Below are 9,114 nucleotides of genomic sequence, written 5' to 3'. Positions count from 1 at the left end.
AGAATGTGTTGCATTTGCAAATGAAGCTCTATCTAGTATGGATCATGAATTATGAAACAATATACGTGAAATATTTGAAATAAATTGAGAGTTTTTGTATTTAAAACATGCATTTAATCACTGAAAGATTCTCACCACTTCTAAGCATGGCACAAGCATGAAAATGAACACAGACTAGTGGCATGATGTTAGCTTTATGCTGCACTTTGAATTGAGGATCCAGATTGTATGGTTGCAGAATTATGGGCCACAATGTGAGGCATACTTTTTCGAACATGTGACATAATTGAAAAACATCATACATTCAACTTCACATTTTGACTACTATCCAATATGCCACATACATGATACTTCACATGGGTAAGTAGCGCAAGACTAGGAACAATGTGTTGTTTAAATTATGTCTCTATCATATACAGATTGTGAATTATAGCCAAAAGCACAAACAGTTCTTCAACATACATGAAGGTGAAAAAGAAAAACCAACCTGAAGGTTACACTTGATTTGTACCTTGTCCCTATAAGCCACAAACATCAGAGTTGCCACTATAAAGTGTACATGTCTTAGCTACATACTGCAATTTAAATTAAGTCAGTACCTCATACGCTTCAAGAATTATAGTGCACTACATACTCTGTAGTATATCCAATCCATTTCAATTGGGTGACCAGATGGCCGCAAATGTAAAATCGCCTCGTATGGATTCAAATTGCATTGTATGTACCGTGTGAGTGAGCCACATGCATGTAATTTGGCATCCTGCAATGGGATATTCTATAGAATGTGTTGCATTTGGAAATGAAGCTCTATCTCGTATGGATCATGAAATCTGACACAATATACGTGAAATATTTGAAATAAATTGAGATTTTTTGTATTTAAAACATGCATTTAATCACTGAAAGATTCTCACCACTTCTAAGCATGGCACAAGCATGAAAATGGACACAGGACAGTGGCATGATGTTAGCTGTATGCTCCCCTTTGAATTATGGCTCCATATAGTATGGTTTTAGAATTATAGGCAAAAAAGCAGAATGTGTTTTCAACCTACCTGAAGCCGAAAAAGAAAAACATACCTCGAGGTCACACCTAATTTGCACCTTTATCCTATAAGCCACAAACATCAGAATTGGTACCATAATGCGTACATATCTCAGATTCAATCTACAATTGAAATTAAGTCTTTATCTTATACGCTTCAATAATTATAGGGCACATTCTGATGTGTATTATATCCTATCCATTTCAATGGAGTGACCAGATGGCCGGAAATTGAAAATCGCTCGTATGGATTCAAATTGCATTTTATGTACCTTGTGAGTGAGCCACATGCATGTAATTTGACATCCTGCAGTGGGATATTCTATAGAATGTGTTGCATTTGCAAATGAAGCTCTATCTCATATGGATCATGAATTCTGACACAATATACGTGAAATATTTGAAATAAATTGAGATTTTTTGTATTTAAAACATGCATTTAATCACTGAAAGATTCTCACCACTTCTAAGCATGGCACAAGCATGAAAATGGACACAGGACAGTGGCATGATGGTAGCTTTATGCGCCCCTTTGAATTATGGCTCCAGATTGTATGGTTTCAGAATTATGGGCCACAATGTAAGGCATACTTTTTCGAACATGTGACGTAATTGAAAAACATCATACATTCAACTTCACATTTTGACTACTATCCAATATGCCACATACATGATACTTCACATGGGTAAGTAGCACAAGACTAGGAACAATGTGTTGTTTAAATTATGTCTCTATTATATACAGATTGTGAATTATAGCCAAAAGCAAAAAGAGTTATTCAACATACATGAAGGTGAAAAAGAAAAACCAACCTGAAGGTTACACTTGTGTTGTATCTTGTCCCTATAAGCCACAAACATCAGAGTTGCCACTATAAAGTGTACATGTCTTAGCTACATACTGCAATTTAAATTAAGTCAGTACCTCATACGCTTCAAGAATTATAGTGCACTACATACTCTGTAGTATATACAATCCATTTCAATTGGGTGACCAGATGGCCGCAAATGTAAAATCGCCTCGTATGGATTCAAATTGCATTGTATGTACCTTGTGAGTGAGCCACATGCATGTAATTTGGCATCCTGCAGTGGGATATTCTATAGAATGTGTTGCATTTGGAAATGAAGCTCTATCTCAGATGGATCATGAATTCTGACACAATATACGTGATATTTGAAATAAATTGAGATTTTTTGTATTTAAAACATGCATTTAATCACTGAAAGATTCTCACCACTTCTAAGCATGGCACAAGCATGAAAATGGACACAGGACAGTGGCATGATGTTAGCTTTATGCTCCCCTTTTAAGTATGGCTCCAGATAGTATGGTTTTAGAATTATATGCAAAAAGCAGAATGTGTTTTCAACCTACCTGAAGCCGAAAAAGAAAAACATACCTCGAGGTCACACCTAATTTGCACCTTTTTCCTATAAGCCACAAACATCAGAATTGGTACCATAATGCGTACATATCTCAGCTACAATCTACAATTGAAATTAAGTCTTTATCTTATAGGCTTCAATAATTATAGGGCACATTCTGATGTGTATTATATCCTATCCATTTCAATTGGGTGACCAGATGACCGGAAATTGAAAATCACATCATATGGATTCAAATTGCATTTTATGTACCTTGTGAGTGAGCCACATGCATGTCATTTGGCATCCTGCAGTGGGATATTCTATAGAATGTGTTGCATTTGCAAATAAAGCTCTATCTAGTATGGATCATGAATTATGAAACAATATACGTGCAATATTTGAAATAAATTGAGATTTTTTGTATTTAAAACATGCATTTAATCACTGAAAGATTCTCACCACTTCTAAGCATGGCACAAGCATGAAAATGGACACAGACTAGTGGCATGATGTTAGCTTTATGCTGCACTTTGAATTAAGGATCCAGATTGTATGGTTTTAGAATTATAGGCAAAAAGCAGAATGTGTTTTCAACCTACCTGAAGCCGAAAAAGAAAAACATACCTCGAGGTCACACCTAATTTGCACCTTTTTCCTATAAGCCACAAACATCAGAATCGGTACCATAACGCGTACATATCTCAGCTACAATCTACAATTGAAATTAAGTCTTTATCTTATACGCTTCAATAATTATAGGGCACATTCTGATGTGTATTATATCCTATCCATTTCAATGGGGTGACCAGAAGGCCGGAAATTGAAAATCGCCTCGTATGGATTCAAATTGCATTTTATATACCTTGTGCGTGAGACACATGCATGTAATTTGGCATCCTGCAGTGGGATATTCTATAGAATGTGTTGCATTTGCAAATGAAGCTCTATCTAGTATGGATCATGAATTATGAAACAATATACGTGAAATATTTGAAATAAATTGAGAGTTTTTGTATTTAAAACATGCATTTAATCACTGAAAGATTCTCACCACTTCTAAGCATGGCACAAGCATGAAAATGAACACAGACTAGTGGCATGATGTTAGCTTTATGCAGCACTTTGAATTGAGGATCCAGATTGTATGGTTGCAGAATTATGGGCCACAATGTGAGGCATACTTTTTCGAACATGTGACATAATTGAAAAACATCATACATTCAACTTCACATTTTGACTACTATCCAATATGCCACATACATGATACTTCACATGGGTAAGTAGCGCAAGACTAGGAACAATGTGTTGTTTAAATTATGTCTCTATCATATACAGATTGTGAATTATAGGCAAAAGCAAAAACAGTTCTTCAACATACATGAAGGTGAAAAAGAAAAACCAACCTGAAGGTTACACTTGATTTGTACCTTGTCCCTATAAGCCACAAACATCAGAGTTGCCACTATAAAGTGTACATGTCTTAGCTACATACTGCAATTTAAATTAAGTCAGTACCTCATACGCTTCAAGAATTATAGTGCACTACATACTCTGTAGTATATCCAATCCATTTCAATTGGGTGACCAGATGGCCGCAAATGTAAAATCGCCTCGTATGGATTCAAATTGCATTGTTGTACCTTGTGAGTGAGCCACATGCATGTAATTTGGCATCCTGCAGTGGGATATTCTAGAAAATGTGTTGCATTTGCAAATGAAGCTCTATCTCATATGGATCATGAATTCTGATACAATATACGTGAAATATTTGAAATAAATTGAGATTTTTTGTATTTAAAACATGCATTTAATCACTGAAAGATTCTCACCACTTCTAAGCATGGCACAAGCATGAACATGGGCACAGGACAGTGGCATGATGGTAGCTTTATGCTCCCCTTTGAATTATGGCTCCAGATTGTATGGTTTCAGAATTATGGGCCACAATGTAAGGCATACTTTTTCGAACATGTGACGTAATTGAAAAACATCATACATTCACCTTCACATTTTGACTACTATCCAATATGCCACATACATGATACTTCACATGGGTAAGTAGCACAAGACTAGGAACAATGTAGTGTTTAAATTATGTCTCTATCATATACAGATTGTGAATTATAGCCAAAAGCAAAAAGAGTTCTTCAACATACATGAAGGTGAAAAAGAAAAACCAACCTGAAGGTTACACTTGATTTGTACCTTGTCCCTATAAGCCACAAACATCAGAGTTGCCACTATAAAGTGTACATCTCTTAGCTACATACTGCAATTTAAATTAAGTCAGTACCTCATACGCTTCAAGAATTATAGTGCACTACATACTCTGTAGTATATACAATCCATTTCAATTGGGTGACCAGATGGCCGCAAATGTAAAATCGCCTCGTATGGATTCAAATTGCATTGTATGTACCTTGTGAGTGAGCCACATGCATGTAATGTGGCATCCTGCAGTGGGATATTCTATAGAATGTGTTGCATTTGGAAATGAAGCTCTATCTCAGATGGATCATGAATTCTGACACAATATACGTGATATTTGAAATAAATTGAGATTTTTTGTATTTAAAACATGCATTTAATCACTGAAAGATTCTCACCACTTCTAAGCATGGCACAAGCATGAAAATGGACACAGGACAGTGGCATGATGTTAGCTTTATGCTCCCCTTTGAATTATGGCTCCAGATAATATGGTTTTAGAATTATAGGCAAAAAGAAGAATGTGTTTTCAACCTACCTGAAGCCGAAAAAGAAAAACATACCTCGAGGTCACACCTAATTTGCACCTTTTTCCTATAAGCCACAAACATCAGAATTGGTACCATAATGCGTACATATCTCAGCTTCAATCTACAATTAAAATTAAGTTTTTATCTTATACGCTTCAATAATTATAGGGCACATTCTGATGTGTATTATATCCTATCCATTTCAATAGGGTGACCAGATTGCCGGAAATTGAAAATCGCCTCGTATGGATTCAAATTGCATTTTATTTACCTTGTGAGTGAGCCACATGCATGTAATTTGGCATCCTGCAGTGGGATATTCTATAGAATGTGCTGCATTTGCAAATGAAGCTCTATCTCATATGGATCATGAATTCTGACACAATATACGTGAAATATTTGAAATAAATTGAGATTTTTTGTATTTAAAACATGCATTTAATCACTGAAAGATTCTCACCACTTCTAAGCATGGCACAAGCATGAAAATGGGCACGGGACAGTGGCATGATGGTAGCTTTATGCTCCCCTTTGAATTATGGCTCCAGATTTTATGGTTTCAGAATTATGGGCCACAATGTAAGGCATACTTTTTCGAACATGTGACGTAATTGAAAAACATCATACATTCAACTTCACATTTTGTCTACTATCCAATATGTCACATACATGATACTTCACATGGGTAAGTAGCACAAGACCAGGAACAATGTGTTGTTTAAATTATGTCTCTATTATATACAGGTTGTGAATTATAGCCAAAAGCAAAAAGAGTTCTTCAACATACATGAAGGTGAAAAAGAAAAACCAACCTGAAGGTTACACTTGATTTGTACCTTGTCCCTATAAGCCACAAACATCAGAGTTGCCACTATAAAGTGTACATGTCTTAGCTACATACTGCAATTTAAATTAAGTCACTACCTCATACGCTTCAAGAATTATAGTGCACTACATACTCTGTAGTATATCCAATCCATTTCAATTGGGTGACCAGATGGCCGCAAATGTAAAATCGCCTCGTATGGATTCAAATTGCATTGTTATACCTTGTGAGTGAGCCACATGCATGTAATTTGGCATCATGCAGTGGGATATTCTATAGAATGTGTTGCATTTGGAAATGAAGCTCTATCTCGTATGGATCATGAAATCTGACACAATATACGTGAAATATTTGAAATAAATTGAGATTTTTTGTATTTAAAACATGCATTTAATCACTGAAAGATTCTCACCACTTCTAAGCATGGCACAAGCATGAAAATGGACACAGGACAGTGGCATGATGTTAGCTTTATGCTCCCCTTTTAAGTATGGCTCCAGATAGTATGGTTTTAGAATTATATGCAAAAAGCAGAATGTGTTTTCAACCTACCTGAAGCCGAAAAAGAAAAACATACCTCGAGGTCACACCTAATTTGCACCTTTTTCCTATAAGCCACAAACATCAGAATTGGTACCATAATGCGTACATATCTCAGCTACAATCTACAATTGAAATTAAGTCTTTATCTTATAGGCTTCAATAATTATAGGGCACATTCTGATGTGTATTATATCCTATCCATTTCAATTGGGTGACCAGATGACCGGAAATTGAAAATCACATCATATGGATTCAAATTGCATTTTATGTACCTTGTGAGTGAGCCACATGCATGTCATTTGGCATCCTGCAGTGGGATATTCTATAGAATGTGTTGCATTTGCAAATAAAGCTCTATCTAGTATGGATCATGAATTATGAAACAATATACGTGCAATATTTGAAATAAATTGAGATTTTTTGTATTTAAAACATGCATTTAATCACTGAAAGATTCTCACCACTGCTAAGCATGGCACAAGCATGAAAATGGACACAGACTAGTGGCATGATGTTAGCTTTATGCTGCACTTTGAATTAAGGATCCAGATTGTATGGTTTTAGAATTATAGGCAAAAAGCAGAATGTGTTTTCAACCTACCTGAAGCCGAAAAAGAAAAACATACCTCGAGGTCACACCTAATTTGCACCTTTTTCCTATAAGCCACAAACATCAGAATCGGTACCATAACGCGTACATATCTCAGCTACAATCTACAATTGAAATTAAGTCTTTATCTTATACGCTTCAATAATTATAGGGCACATTCTGATGTGTATTATATCCTATCCATTTCAATGGGGTGACCAGATGGCCGGAAATTGAAAATCGCCTCGTATGGATTCAAATTGCATGTTATATACCTTGTGCGTGAGACACATGCATGTAATTTGGCATCCTGCAGTGGGATATTCTATAGAATGTGTTGCATTTGCAAATGAAGCTCTATCTAGTATGGATCATGAATTATGAAACAATATACGTGAAATATTTGAAATAAATTGAGAGTTTTTGTATTTAAAACATGCATTTAATCACTGAAAGATTCTCACCACTTCTAAGCATGGCACAAGCATGAAAATGAACACAGACTAGTGGCATGATGTTAGCTTTATGCTGCACTTTGAATTGAGGATCCAGATTGTATGGTTGCAGAATTATGGGCCACAATGTGAGGCATACTTTTTCGAACATGTGACATAATTGAAAAACATCATACATTCAACTTCACATTTTGACTACTATCCAATATGCCACATACATGATACTTCACATGGGTAAGTAGCGCAAGACTAGGAACAATGTGTTGTTTAAATTATGTCTCTATCATATACAGATTGTGAATTATAGCCAAAAGCAAAAACAGTTCTTCAACATACATGAAGGTGAAAAAGAAAAACCAACCTGAAGGTTACACTTGATTTGTACCTTGTCCCTATAAGCCACAAACATCAGAGTTGCCACTATAAAGTGTACATGTCTTAGCTACATACTGCAATTTAAATTAAGTCAGTACCTCATACGCTTCAAGAATTATAGTGCACTACATACTCTGTAGTATATCCAATCCATTTCAATTGGGTGACCAGATGGCCGCAAATGTAAAATCGCCTCGTATGGATTCAAATTGCATTGTTATACCTTGTGAGTGAGCCACATGCATGTAATTTGGCATCATGCAGTGGGATATTCTATAGAATGTGTTGCATTTGGAAATGAAGCTCTATCTCGTATGGATCATGAAATCTGACACAATATACGTGAAATATTTGAAATAAATTGAGATTTTTTGTATTTAAAACATGCATTTAATCACTGAAAGATTCTCACCACTTCTAAGCATGGCACAAGCATGAAAATGGACACAGGACAGTGGCATGATGTTAGCTTTATGCTCCCCTTTTAAGTATGGCTCCAGATAGTATGGTTTTAGAATTATATGCAAAAAGCAGAATGTGTTTTCAACCTACCTGAAGCCGAAAAAGAAAAACATACCTCGAGGTCACACCTAATTTGCACCTTTTTCCTATAAGCCACAAACATCAGAATTGGTACCATAATGCGTACATATCTCAGCTACAATCTACAATTGAAATTAAGTCTTTATCTTATAGGCTTCAATAATTATAGGGCACATTCTGATGTGTATTATATCCTATCCATTTCAATTGGGTGACCAGATGACCGGAAATTGAAAATCACATCATATGGATTCAAATTGCATTTTATGTACCTTGTGAGTGAGCCACATGCATGTCATTTGGCATCCTGCAGTGGGATATTCTATAGAATGTGTTGCATTTGCAAATAAAGCTCTATCTAGTATGGATCATGAATTATGAAACAATATACGTGCAATATTTGAAATAAATTGAGATTTTTTGTATTTAAAACATGCATTTAATCACTGAAAGATTCTCACCACTGCTAAGCATGGCACAAGCATGAAAATGGACACAGACTAGTGGCATGATGTTAGCTTTATGCTGCACTTTGAATTAAGGATCCAGATTGTATGGTTTTAGAATTATAGGCAAAAAGCAGAATGTGTTTTCAACCTACCTGAAGCCGAAAAAGAAAAACATACCTC

The sequence above is a fragment of the Triturus cristatus genome, chromosome 11 (assembly GCF_964204655.1).
Source record: "Triturus cristatus chromosome 11, aTriCri1.1, whole genome shotgun sequence".
Taxonomy (NCBI): Eukaryota; Metazoa; Chordata; class Amphibia; order Caudata; family Salamandridae; genus Triturus; species Triturus cristatus.
Note: the sequence above shows the minus strand (reverse complement) of the source record.